The sequence below is a fragment of the Oryctolagus cuniculus genome, chromosome 11 (assembly GCF_964237555.1).
Source record: "Oryctolagus cuniculus chromosome 11, mOryCun1.1, whole genome shotgun sequence".
NCBI lineage: Eukaryota > Metazoa > Chordata > Mammalia > Lagomorpha > Leporidae > Oryctolagus > Oryctolagus cuniculus.
Genome location: NC_091442.1, coordinates 95,899,074 through 95,913,780, shown reverse-complemented (window position 1 = coordinate 95,913,780; position 14,707 = coordinate 95,899,074). Strand labels below are relative to the sequence as shown.

Below are 14,707 nucleotides of genomic sequence, written 5' to 3'. Positions count from 1 at the left end.
GGAGTCCCTGGGGTTCAGTCCCAGCTCTGCTCTCCATTTCAGTCCTGCTAATGTGTACTCTGGGAGCAGCAGTGGTGACTTCAGTACTTGGGTCTCTGCCACCCACATGGGAGACTTGGATTGAGTTCTAGGATCCTGGCTTCATCCTGGTCCAGCCCCAGACTTTTGGGGAGTGAACCAGTGGATGGAGGCTCTCTGTTTCTCTCTCTCTCTCCTTCAAATAAATCAATAATAAACAAATAAAAATTAAAGAAAAAGGGCTCATGAAATCTCTTTAGTCAGAAGCAATATTATATGCAGCAGAAAGTTGGCTATGCACAAAAGTATAAAGAGTTCTAGAAATGGCATAAATGAAAGAAAAATATGAAATTCTTTTTAATTTCCAATTTCTCTAAAAAGATAAATAATTTACTACAGTGAGAAATAGTATCACTATAGTATATGTATGTAGCATGTGTAAAGTAAAATGTAGCACAAAGATGGGAGTGCAGACTTGGGAATACACTTGCATGAAGCATAATAGTATTTTAAGGCTAATTGTCATTAATTCAAGACCAGCTAACTTGACCTAACTGACAGTTTTAGAATAGTCCATCATTAAACAACTGAGAATAAAGCTATACTTTTGATCCACATTTAAAAAAAACCCCAGATATTAATAATAGAAAGATAACTGGTAAAATCTTCAAATATTTGGAAATTACACAATATATTTCTAAATAACCAATAGGTCAAACAGAAAGTCATAAATGAAGTCAGGGGAAACATTTATAATTAAAGGAAAATGAAAGCTACTGGTGAAATGACTAAATTGTGAATCCTACCTATTATCTTGGCCCCCTGTGTTTTTTCCCAGATTATTTCCTGGGTAATTCTTTGTTATGTAGAAGGGTAAAAATTCCAGAGAGGCACAGTTGATATCCATGAAAAGGGACAAAGGCAAAAATGAGGAAGTTGTTAAGTTCAGTTTTCTGAAATAAAGGGTGACAGCAGAGAAAGTAGTCTTGGGATAAGTCATTGCAGAAGGCGCAAGAGAGGTTGATAGTAAAAAAAAAAAAAAAAAAAAAAAAAAAGCTGTCTATACCCTTATGTGTATTTCAGAGTTTTGCTGTATATTAAAAATATACTCCAAGTTCAGTATTTTACAAAGAGACTAAGCAAAGATGTACATTCTCTTTGTGTGTTTTCCTACAAGGCAGTTTCTTAGAAGGTGACTCTAAGCCCTATACAGCCAAGAACCAGCTTAATTCCTCCTCTTGCCCTTCCTGCCTTCTGTTCATGGAAGACCATGTCTTTCTCGGGCTGCAAGTTGTTCTTTTATAATTTATGTTCTTCCTGCATGCCTCTCGGGATATTCATTTTAGTCTACAGTAGTTTCTTTTCTAAGGAAGAGATCTGTATGCTGCTCTGCCCAGGAAGAATTAAATTCCACACACCTTCTAGGAGTGCCCCTTAATATTGACAGCATATATTGAGAATATTAACCTTTGTTTTTCTATCAGGCATCTGGATGGCTTGTGCATTTTGAGGTCCCAAATTCTCCTTTTCACACAGCCAAATGGTGGACATATGACCTAAATCAAGCCAGGAATCTGAGTCCAGAGCACAGACACAGACAGAAGAAGGCTGGGGCTGAGTCATTTTGTTGGCAGCTTCTAAAATGTACTAATCCAGGAATTCCTGGTACTAAGGCCCCTGGAGATCCCCTTGTCTGGTTCTTTCTAAGACCTGTTTATTCAGAATTTTTAAAAATTTCTGCGTTTTCTCCTATCATTCTTATCCGTTCTTTATTTTGCTTGTGCTAGCCAGACTCTGTTTCTGATCTTTGCAAGCAAAGGATGAGAACTGAGGCAAGCAACAACATAAAACTGGTGCTGCGTGCTGTGCCAGATTCCTGAGTTGAGGCTGCTTTTGCTGCTATAGGCTGTGAGATGACGCAGTGCTCCCACAGTTTTCCACATTCTGCTGGGCAACCTCTGATCATACGGTGGACAATATGCTGAGACGTCATTCTTCCCTCACTTGGTGCAGAAGCACTAATGTATTAGGTCCATATTTGTTCTTTTTTATCATTAGTCTCTGAGAATAAAAGTAGTGGTATTAGGCATCCATAAGAGACCATTTGGATCGTAAATGTCAATTGCATACTTCAGGCCATTCAGATGATCCTGAATATAATTATATTAAATTAAAAAAAATTTTTTTTGACAGGCAGAGTGGACAGTGAGAGAGACAGAGAGAAAGGGCTTCCTTTTGCCGTTGGTTTACCCTCCAATGGCTGCTGTGGCCGGTGCGCTACAGTCGGCGCATCGCACTGATCCAAAGGCAGGAGCCAAGTTGGGAATTGATAATTTCTTTTTTTTTTTTTTTTTACTGGGATTAAACATGACAATAAGTCTGATCTGATTTCATCATCATTTAAAAAAAAATCATCTATTATTTTTCACTTTATGTTTCTGTGTGGGAACAAACTGTTGAAATCCTTACTTAAGGTATACTAAGTTGATCTTCTGTATATTAAGATAATCGAAAATGAATCTTGATGTGAATGGAAGGGGAGAGGGAGTGGGAAGGGGGAGGGTTGTGGGTGGGAGGGACGGTATGGGGGGGAAAGCCATTGTAACCCATGAGTCGTACTTTGGAAATTTATATTCATTTAATAAAAGATAAAAAAAAAAAAAAAAAAAAAAAAAAAAAAAAAAAAAAAACAAAGGCAGGAGCCAGGTGCTTCTCCTGGTCTCCCATGTGGGTGCAGGGCCCAAGGACTTGGGCCATCCTCCACTGCACTCCCGGGCCATAGCAGAGAGCTGGCCTGGAAGAGGGGCAACCGGGACAGAATCCGGCGCCCCGACTGGGACTAGAACCCGGTGTGCTGGCGCCACAAGGTGGAGGATTAGCCTAGTGAGCCGCGGCGCCAGCCTATATTAATATTTTTTACATTATCATTGAAGTGAAAGCACCTCACTCTGAAAAAGGAACTCATGTAAAATATTTGATATAGTGTTTGAGACACCTACATTTCATATAGGAGTGCCTGGGGTTCAGATGCTGGCTCTATTCCAGATTCCAGCTTCCTATTAATGTACACCCTGGGAGACAGCTGGTGATGGCTCAACAAATTGTGTTCCTGCTACTCATGTGGGAGGGACCTGGATTGTGGAGTTCCTTGCTTGTGGCTTTGGCCTGGCCCAGCCCAGCCCCAGCGCTTATAGGAATTTGGGGAGTTAACTCACAGATGGGAGCTCTCTCTGTCTGTTTTTGTCTGTCTCTGTACCTTTCAAATAAGTAAGTACTTAAAAAAGAAAAAAGAACTCTGTGGAAAATGACTTGCAGATCATGGAGACTGAGCAAGACTATATCTCCACTTGAGAAATCTCACCCTGGGGCGTTAGAGGCTATTGTGGTTGACCTGTATGTTACCTTGTAGGTCACCAACTCCATCTTTCTCTCATATACCTCAGTGACAATCAGATGCAACCTTGACAAATGTGTAGCTGAGTGAAGTAAGGTTAACAACTTGATAGGAAAGGACGTGAGCAGAAAATTCACAAGAAGGGAAGTTCAAATCATCAGTAAACATAGGAAAACGTGTCTCAGCTGTGATCAAAGATGTTTATCAGTGAGGATGCTCTAAGCAATGCTACTGGAATAGTCAACCCCAAATTTTGGTGGCTTAAAACAACAAAGTTTCACTTTTGACTCATATCTTTGTAGCTTAGCTAAAGGCTTTGGCCCATGTTGTTCCACGGTTTGTCCACATGTTGATTATGGGACCCAGAAAACTGTCTGCGATGTTGTTGGTAATCAACAACAGAAGCTAGAGAGAGCCCAGTAGGGTCTTACACTGGCTGTGGGGTACTTAGCTTAGAAAGGATACTATCATTACTATTCACAACTCAGTGACTACAACGGGTCTCAATGGTGCCACCTAATTAAAAAGGGCCCATGAAATGTAATCTATGTGCTTGGAGGCAGAAAATCAGAGACATTTGCTATGAAGCACTAATGACTACAACATATAATGAAAACAAAGTAAATTTTTACTTTTCAGCTACCAAATTGACAAACTATTAAGGGAGTTAAACCTTGTTTTAGCAAGTGTGTGGAGATAGGCACTCTTATACAATGGGAATGAAAATTTATAATCACTGGAGAAGGTATCATATAATTCTATTTTAGCTAGTTCTGTATCTGTATATTGTTGAAACTCATCTTTTGTTTGCGGGTACTTTGAAAACACTGACCTAATCAGACAAGAGCCTTGGCCACAAATATGCCTTCTTATTAACCAGAGAAAACTTACTTTTTAGTCAGAGAAGCCGTTTTTTTCTTTTTGAAGCCAGACCTAAGGCAGTAAGTATTTCTACACCAGGGTAACACATGATGGGACAAAGCACAGTGGTGTCCCATGAATTTTTATGATATGTTGAAAATTATAATCAACATATAAAATTGATTTTCCCCTTTCAGCTGAGGATACACGTGTGTGTGTGTGTTTGTACACATGTGTGCACATGGGCCAAAAAGCTCTGTAGAGAGTTGGGCCAGGTGGATCATACTCACTGTCCTTCGGAAGTATCACTTCCTTATGGGAATGGTGAATTAGGACATGTGTCAGGCACTATGCACTCGGAGAGTTCATAGCAACAGAGGGTGACTAAGTGAAAAGGAAAACAACTGTTAACAGACTTTTTTCAATCTTCTTAAAAAAACCTGACCATTTGCCTTATAATACTTTCGAATGCACTACCCGAACTTCTAGATTTCAAAACTGTGGCTAATGCTCCCACTTTACCATTGAGACTTCAACTCTAAAATATGGAAAAGGTCAGCATGGTTAGAATCCTTCCATGAGAAACCAGGTCAAGTTGCATTCTTAAAATCAGAGCTGTGCTTTTACAGGAATAAATATTTCTTATCCACTGGCTCTGTCAAGGCAATAAAACATACCTAGTGATTTGTAGTCATATATTCTGCCCAAAAAGTTTCCCAGTGTGCAACTTGATCTCTCTTTTTTTTTTTTTTTAACTTTTCTCAGATTTCCCTCTCATCCCTATGAAAACACTTTGAACTTAAAAATGATTTGTTCCAAGGAACAACAGAGAGAACATTTCTTAAAGGAACAGTGGTTCCCTTTCTCAGAATGCTGGAATTTGCCCAATATAATTCTAGGCAAATGGGAGGAAACGGAATAGTCATATCTAGGGAGCTCAGGGGTTAGAGCAGAAGATCAAAAAGCAGCAGCTGGGACTATAGTTTTGCACATAAGAGTTAAAGAAGAAGGTACAAGTTTGGAGATTTGTCATGCTTTTGTTTTCCCTAGCAGAATTGGGCCATGTTTGGGCGCCTGGAGTGAGCCTGGCAGAAAATCACTTGCTTCCCCATGCTGTTACATTCTACAGGGCTTTCTGTCCACATTACTGTCTTACTGAATGGCCTATTTTGTAAATGAAATGTCAGTGTCTCCACATATCCAAAGCAGAAAAAAATATACTGACCTAAAATACAAAATTCCATTGAGATCTCAGACTTGTTTTTCTTGTTTAAATTTTAAGAGAGATGCTTGCCGGCTGTTGCCCAAAGGATTTCACATAAATATTAAACTGTAATTAAAATGTTTAAATCTGAAACAGAAACACAGTAAGGGCAATCATGATGAGAGATGGGATGGGGGAATCAAGTCCAACTTCCTCTTGTAATAAAGATTTGTGACACCACCATTTTCTGACTTCTAAGAAGACGCTTTCAAAAATGAAGACATTGATTTGCTTAAAGGTTCACATTAATGAAAGTTATATGTAATTGGGACATTAATCACTGAGGGAAAAGGGCAGGTGTCATATCGTGGAAGGTCGGCCTCAGGACACGCAAGATGTAGGTGTCTGGCTCACGGAGAGGAAATGGAGCCTGGAGCCAGGATCCATATGATATGACTGTGGCAGTGGCCCACCAAGTATGCTGGCCAGTGGTCCACATTGGAGTTCAGAAGGGAGAGGAGCGATCTCCTGTAATTGCGTCCAACTCTGTTATCTAAAGAGGTACAGTTTATAGGTGAACAAGGTAGCAAAAGTTTCCAGACTCGAAGTGATACGTCAAGTTAGCGAGGAACTGTTATCAACCCTAGCCAGCCACTAGAGGGGGTCATTGGAGAGTCTCCAGTTCCTCCCCTCCAAGAAGAAAAAGACTTTGTAGGGCTCTTGCTAAATAGTATTACACTCTAGTTCTTGAGGAAACTGAGGCAGAAATTCAGTCACACAGACTAGATACCCACAGTGACATTTAGTAGAGTGTTATAACACAATGGACTCACTATGGCATTGTGGACACATCTACAGAAAAAACAATTTCTAGAATCCATTCACTTGCAAATGCGGGCCTCAGTGATGCCATCTTAGAGGTTAGGAATGGGGGGCGGGGCCTGTTGCTGTGGTGTAGTGGGTAAAGCCGCTGCCTGCAGCGCCAGCATTCCACATGGGCACTGATTTGAGTCCCGGCTGTTTCACTTCTGATCTAGCTTTCTGCTATGACCTGGGAAACCAGTAGAGGATGGCCCAAGTCCTTGGGCCCCTGCACCCACGTGGGAGACCCAGAAGAAGCTCCTGGCTCCTGGCTTCCGCCTGGCCATCCCTGCATGTTGTGGACATTTGGGGGGAAGCATGTGGAAGATCTCTCTCTGCTTCTGCCTCTCTGTAATTCTGCCTTTCAAATAAATAAATAAACCTTAAAAAAAAAAGTTAGGAACTGACATTAGTATTAGGAGACCAAGCAACATTTCTGTGGCAAAAGAAATTATCGTACTCATTGAGGGTGTGCCTTTGTGACAGCCCTGTACCAAGTTTTAGGGAAATGAGATATAAACGAAGTTACAGAATCATAGATGGTCAAAAAATGAATAGAAAATGTCCAACTCCATCAGGGTGATGAAAGTTAAAGCCACAACTGGTACCATTTCAAATCCATCAGCGTGCATAAAACTGTTTGCTGGAACATTGCAAAAAGTTATCTTTTTGTTATCTTTAAGTTATCTTTAAATTATGTAAACATTCGTCAATAGAGTGGGTATTTAACAACAACAATTTTTGCTAACTTAGATTTTTCTGTTATATTTTACAATGGAATGCTATTTAACATGCTATAAAGAGGTGAACATGAATGAATGAATTACTAGAGAAAGTTGAAAGCACATTCACAGAACACTTAAGGCTTTCTAGAGGAACACATGCTTAGATTACAGAGGATATGTAAACATCAAAGTTAATACAGAAAAAGCTCTCTGTTCCCACTTGGTAGGTTATATTGTACTTTTTTTATTAATTGCCCAGTGGCTCAGTGTGGCAGGGAGTTCTTTGAAGGCAGGGACCAGAGTGCGTTCACAGAGTAGGTGCTCAATTATATCAGTTGAATGATTTAATAAGAAAGTGAATAAAAGGTAAAACCACAATTTGTCAGTTGCTTAGCTGCTCTCACTTTTACCAACATCAAAGATAAACCTTGGTTCCCATTCCTACACATGTCCAAACTGATCCTTCTCTTCCCCAGACTTACTGGGCCAATCAGGGTAAATTGAAAGAGTGATGATCTGTCACCACGGCACACTCTCCATCACACTTTTCATTTCACTTGGGCAGCTTTGCATGACCTCCAAGGGCAATCAAATACCTCTGAGGCAACCTTGAGAAGAGACCGTGTTTTTTTCCCCCTGTGTGTATGCATGTTTGCTTCTACAAGTGCCTGCCAACACCAGCCCTAGCTAAAGGTAGAATTTCCCTGCTATCATAGCATCCTGAAATATAAGGACACCTAGAAGACTAACACACAAAACGTGACTGAAGCATAAGCACTGTGGCTGCTCTTAGAGCACATTCATGGGCCTAGAATAGGCATTTTATAGATGTACCTAAAATAAAATCCAAAGAGTAGCATGAATAGGAGGAATTGAGCCCTTGAAAAATTCTAAGAGGGACATTAACTAAAGATGTTCAAGGTGCATTTGAAACAGAAGAAACAAAAAAGGGATTGCTCCACTACCAAAAGAGCATGATGCAATGTTACCAGATAAATCAGACAAAATGGGAAAAAATCCCACTTTTGTTTTGTTTCAGGCTTTGAAATCCGCGCTTCTGCAAGTGGGTTCCACCAAATGCTAGTGATTACACAGGTTTTGCAGCAGGAAAGTTTGCCATGACTAGATACCTTTAGGAAACACTGGGAACACTCAGGTTTCTTCACTATAGGATTTTTCAGATGCTTTAGGATGCTACAGTGTTCTCTGGAACTGTACAAGGCTTCACTGCTACTGTCATCTGTATGTAATAATTGAGACTTTTGGGGCCTGCGTGGTGGCGCAGCGGGTTAACGCCCTGGCCTGAAGCACCAGTATCTCATTTGGGCGCCAGTTTGAGACCTGGCTGCTCCACTTCCTATCCAGCTCTCTGCTGTGGCCTGGGAAAGCAGTAGAAGATGGCCTAAGTCCTTGGGCCCCTGCACCCACGTGGGAGACCCGGAAGAAGCTCCTGGCTCCTGGCTTCGGATCGGCATAGTTCTGGCCATTGCGGCTAGTTAGGGAGTGAAACAGTGGATGGAAGACCTCTCTCTCTCTCTCTCTCTCTCTCTCTCTCTGCCTCTCCTTCTCGCTCTGTGTAACTCTTTCAAATAAATAAATCTTTTAAAAAAATTGATACTTTTTATCAGGAAGCACATCATGGGACTCATGTTCTGTGTGACACACTTTGGAAAATACTGTTTATAAACAAGGAGAATTGCCTCCTTTTATGGAATAATAGGTAGAAAAACAGAAATGTAGAACGAATAGTGTGAAGAGAAAATTGCATTAGGAAATATCAGTTTTATCTTCTCTGAGGACTACTGAGGAAACAAGAAACATATAGTCATTAACTCTTTTCAAGGATTTCAGATATTTCAATCTAAAACTAAATTAGTTTTGAGCTGTAAAAGAAAATGCTAGAGATTCTATTAGATTGAAAATGGACAAGTAATATATCCAAAGGTTTTTAAAACTTGAGAACAAAATATGATTACTACAGAGAGCTCAAATAGATTTTCATTTCATTATGATTTTTCTATTGCAAGTGACAGAAGCCAATGTTGGCCACTTTAAGTCAAAAATGTATCTACAGGCAAGACTCACTGGGATAGAGGCTGGCACTGTGGCGTAACACGTAGAGCTGTCTGCAGTGCTCACATCCCATATGGGCACCAGTTCAAGTCCCGGCTGTTCCACTTCTGATCCAGCTCTCTGCTATGACCTAAGAAAGCACTGGAAGATGGCCCAAGTCCTTGGGCCCCTACACCCATGTGGGAGACTGAAAGAAGCTCTAGGCTTCTGGCTTTGGATTGGCCCAGCTCCAAGCCATTACAGCCATTTGGGGAGTGAACCAACAGATGGCAAACCTTTCTCTCTCTGCCTTTCAAATAAACAAATTAATCTTAAAAAACAAACAAACACTCATTGGGATAAAAGAGAGAGGCTAGAGACTCGGGCTTGAAACAAGGGTAGGAAACAAGGAAGCTGTGAACACTAGAGCCTGGCACAGTTGAATTCTTTCAAGCATTTCCCCCTGCTACTGATTACAACACTAACTCCCCAGAAAGAGTCCAGCTGGTAACAGCTTGGTTCTCCGGTCTGCCTCCTGGCCAAGGGCGAGTGAGACTGCAAGAGGGCACACAATGGTGAAATGTAAGTATTAATTGGGGAAACAGAACCAACAGGTCGTGTAGGTATCTGAGTCGTCTTCCAACAGTTTATGGAAAACGCATGTCATTAAAAAAATGCATGGGTTTCCAAATTGTTTTTGTTGAAATAAGCTTATCTTTTCACTTTTTCACAAACCTTCTGAAGTCTTCTCACACAATGGGAGATGGATTTTAGGCATGGGCTAACACGATTGTGGAAACTGAGATACTCTATGATGTGCTATCTGCAAGCTGCAAAATCAGGAAAATCCTTGGTGTCATTCAGTCCAAATCCAAAGGCCTGAGAGCCGGAAGCTCCTGTGTCTAAGGCCGTCCAAGGCCACGTGCACATGAATGTCCCAGCTCAAGGAGAGAGCATGAATTCATCTTTTCTCTGCCTCTGTTCAATTTGGTACTTAACAGAGTAAAATGATATTTACTCAGAATATAGACAATTGCTGAGGATAACTTTTCTCATTCCATTGATTCAAATGCTAATCTCTTCCAGAAACACCCTCACAGACACACCCAGAAATATTGTTGAACCAGCTGTCTGGTTATCTGAGCCCATTCCAGTTGGCACATAAAGCCAACTATCACAACATATTATTCAAACTAAAATGGAGAATTGGTAGAAAGGGAAAATGAATGATAAATGACTAAAAATTCATGAATTCCATCTAAATTTTTCTTAAGAACCAGCCATATCAAATTAGTGTAATTACCAGAGGTTGGTAAAACTTGGAATCGCATAGATGACCAATGACTTGTTATTTTTGTTTTTAAATGATTTGTTAGGGGGCTGTGCTATGGTGCAGCAGGTTAAAGCCCCGACCTGCAGCACTGGCATCCCATATGGGCACCAGTTCAAGTCCTAGCTGCTCCACTTCCAATCCAGCTTCCTGCTAATGTGCCTGGGAAAGTACTGGGGGATAGCCCAAGTCCTTGGGCCCCTGGACTTACATTGTAGACCGGAAGAAGCTCCTGGCTCCTGGCTTTGGATTGGCTCAGCTCTGGCCATTGCAGCCATTTGGGGGAGTGAACCAGCAGACAGAAGTTTTTCTCTCTCTCTCTCTCTGTCTGTCTACCTTTCTCTGTAACTCTTTAAAAAAAATGAAATAAATCTTAAAAAAAAAAAAACTTTTATTGATTGGGACCCATGTTGTGGCACAGCAGGTTAAACCTCTGCCTGTGATGCTGGCATTTCCAGGGAGCACTGGTTCAAGTCCTGGCTGCTCCATTTCCCATCACCTCCCTGCTTATGCACCCTGGAAAGCAGCAGAGGATGGCCCAAGTGCTTGGACACCAGCACCCACGTAGGAGACTTGCATGGAGTTCCAAGGTCCTGGCTTCAGATTGGCTCAGCCCTGGCCATTGTGGCCATTTGTGGTGTGAACCAGCAGATAGAGGACTCTCTCTCTCTCTCTTTCTCTTTCTCTCTCCCTCTCTCTCTCTCTCTCTCTAACTCTGCCTTTCAAATAAAATCTTTTAAAAAATGTATTTATTTTTATTTTCCATTTCAAAGAGGGGGCGTGGGGCAGGGTGAATCAAGGAGGCAAGAAGTCCATGCTGTTCTCCCACATGGGTGGCAGGAGCCCAAGTCCTTGGGCCATCTTCTGTCTTCCCAGGTACATTATCAGGAAGTTGAATCAGAAGCCAAGCAGTTGGAATATTTGAACTGGCACTCCAATAAGGGATGCCAGTGTTACAAGTAGTGACTAAACCTGCTGTGCCACAATGTTGGCTCCCATGATTTGTATTTAACTCGTCTGATAATTTATAAATATTCAATACCAGCTAGTAAATATAGGAATATCACATCACTCTCCTATTTAAAAGCTTCAATGGTTTGTACTTAAGATGAAATAAAAAAATCCCTAATGCAGCTTCTAAGACCTTATCTCGATCGTCCTTTGCTTGTCCAATGCATCCAGTGACTGTAGGCATGCCGCACGCTGTCCCATCTTAACGGCACATTCCTCATCGAATCAAGCCGAAATAAGCCGAATAACTCCTAGTCATAAGCCTCAAGTTAAATGGTCAGTTTCTCAGAGAAGGTTCACTAAACCCTCTGTCTGATTCTGCCTCTGCTATTGTCCTGGCTCCTGGAACCTTGGTTTCTTTCCTCGTAACATAATTTGTAATCTTCTGTTTTTCCTATTGCTTTACATAATTATTTCTTTGCAAAATGATACCCCAACCCCTAAATTCAAAGAGCATATCTATTTTGTTCAATTCTAAATGTAATGACTACACAGGCCTTGATTGTGTGGGCACACAAGAAAGACTTCAGTGAAGATTCTGAAATGAATATGACCTCTATGTACATAGAAATCTGTAAATAAGGATGAGGAATTCTAATGATCAGTGTTGTAGGTTCAGTACTTAGAGGGTTGTATGAAGCACTAAATGAATACTGGGAAGAGAAGGGAAGGGAGGGGAGGGGAGGGGAGGGAAGACCATGGGGTCAATTTCACATCTCCTTTCACATCCTCACTGATTTTTCTAAGAGGGCGAAATGAGAGGAGGATGACTACCCCACTTGGGAAATGCTCAACAGATTCGACAATGGTCCTATGTAATAGAGGGAGAAGGGAGAAATTTGAGGGATGCAGCCTCTCAGCGAGCCCCCACAGAACCATGGCTGTGACTCTGTAGCTGTTGTATACAAAACTCAGATATTAGATGAAGATTACTTTTGAAATCTGCACATGACACAGAATTGGGAAGAATGACTAACGTGTTGTCCTGAAATTCTACATTGTGTTTCTGAATGGAACATTTGCTATTAGTTAGTCTATCTTTGTGTTTAAATACATTTATAATTAAAATCAAATGACTTGGAAAATGGGGTTTCTAAGAGAACAAATCAATGACTGGATGTTCTGGAATGTTAAATATGTTACAAAGTTAATTCATGATGCTAAAGCTAAAAACAAAAGCATGAAAACCAAAGATAAATATTCCCATGTCAAACTCATAGCATGCTGTCATCTTTCAATTATTACTATAACACAATTTTCATTAAACTATTACTTTTATTTCATTTGCACAATTAGGCTTAGAATTAATGTTTTAGCCACATCATGAAAAGGCCATTAGCCAATTTATGCTTACTAAGTAGTTGAAAGAAAGTCATAAGAGCCAATTCCATCCAATTCTCTCCCTCCTTCCCTCCCTTTTCCTCCCTCTCTCCCTTCCTCCCTTCCTCCCTTCCACAAACACTTGTTCTAGTGTAAGTCTGCAGTTTTGTTAGGTGCATGCATTTTGAAGATCTTATACTTAGATCCAGCTATTTAACCAGCCGCTCCCAGGGTGATTTAATTGACCCATCACAGCACACATCCAGAAGTTTTTCACACATTTTTCAAGTCTTTATTTCAGCCTAATTTGATATAACAAGAGTTGACTCTTACCTCCCACCACGTTCATCCAAATATACTGATTCACTACCATGACATTCTCCGTTAGTTTACTCTTCAGTGTCACTTTGAGAACAAAATAAAAATGTACTCAGCTGACTCTTTAGTGGGTTAAAGGCTTTCTTTGCATTTCCTAATTCCAGTGCTGCTTAAAGTTAGAATAAGCAGTCCTCTACCCAACAAGTATAATTAAACTGTTAATTAAAAATGCACATTAACCTTAACACACCAATTAAAAAGGTTAGAGATTGTATCCAATAGAACATGGGAATCGAGTACATAATTGTATATACTGGTGACAAAGACACCAGCGGGGAGAGGAGGGACGCTAAGGGCTCCGAGTCCACACATCGGCGCTGGAAGTGGAGGTGAGCTCAGTAACCGGAGACATTGGCGGGGAAACGGCAGACAGAATTTTAGAGGGACGCGGGTTTTGAAGCGGGAAAGTCCAACAGACTACAGGAGAGAAGGAAAAATAAATAAATAAATAAATAAAAAGGTGGGGGCATACTGGTACAACCTTGCAAAGGCGAGCAAGAGACAAAGAGCTGGGATATACATAATAAAAGGGGAGAGTTAAGCCTACAATTCAGTAGCCTAGGCAACCCAGTGGGAGTCCGCAGGAGAAACTGAGCCTGCACAGACTCTTTGGGTAGAAGCCAGCGGAACCTAAATACCATCCATTCTGCTCAGCCTTGCAGTATTACTTACCTCCTGAACAAAAATAAAATAAAATAAAATAAAATAAAATAAAATAAAATAAAATAAAATAAAATAAATGAATAAAGAGAGATTTACCACGAATAACCTGAGGGTGTCACCTTTGCACACCTGTAACCCTGAAGAACCAAGCAGAGCTCTCAGGCCACACCCATCTCAAGCCTCCAAGGCTCCTCCAACAGCAGGCAGTCCACTTAACATGGACATAGTAAAAAAAAAAAAAAAAAAAAAAAAAAACACAGTGAGGGAAACAGAATTAACCATGCCAAGCAATAAACACAGAAATCGAGGGAACAAGATCAACGATGACATTATGATGCCTCCAAATAAACAAAACACCCCAAGCCAAGATTATGAAGATGATGAGATAGAAGAAATGCAAGATACGGATTTCAAAAAATTTATGATAAGAACATTTAGAAGTTTTCAAAAGCAAATCCTTGAACTACAGAAATCCTTATTGGACAGGATTGAAAATCTCTCTCGTGAAAATGAAATTTTAAGGAAGAATCAAAATGAAACGCAGAAACTAGTAGAGCAGGAAAGTGTGATAGTGAAGAGAAATCAAAATGAAATGAAGAGCTCAATAGATCAAATGACAAACACATTAGAGAGCCTTACAAACAGAATGGGTGAAGCAGAAGAGAGACTATCGGACTTAGAAGACAGAGAACAGGAAAGGAGACAGTCAAACCAAAGAAAAGAAGAGGAAATTAGAAATCTAAAAAATATTGTTGGGAATCTACAGGATACTATTAAAAAAACCAACATTCGGGTTCTAGGAGTTCCTGAAGGCATGGAGAGAGAGAAAGGATTAGAAGGCCTTTTTAGTGAGATACTAGCAGAGAACTTTCCAGGTTTGGAGAAGGACA

At 40.6% G+C, this 14,707-nt stretch overlaps 1 protein-coding gene and 1 long non-coding RNA gene across 4 annotated transcripts in view; one reads left to right on the top strand and one right to left on the bottom strand.

Moving 5' to 3' along the window:
• The window catches only part of EEA1 (early endosome antigen 1), a 472,296-nt gene that overhangs the window by 236,869 nt on the left and 220,720 nt on the right, over window positions 1–14,707 (top strand). The window lies entirely within an intron of this gene.
• The window catches only part of LOC138844407 (uncharacterized), a 45,634-nt gene continuing 43,638 nt past the window's right edge, over window positions 12,712–14,707 (bottom strand). Inside the window, exon 3 of the long non-coding RNA XR_011380193.1 lies at window positions 12,712–13,571. This is a non-coding gene — a long non-coding RNA (uncharacterized lncRNA). The remainder of the gene's footprint in view (window positions 13,572–14,707) is intronic.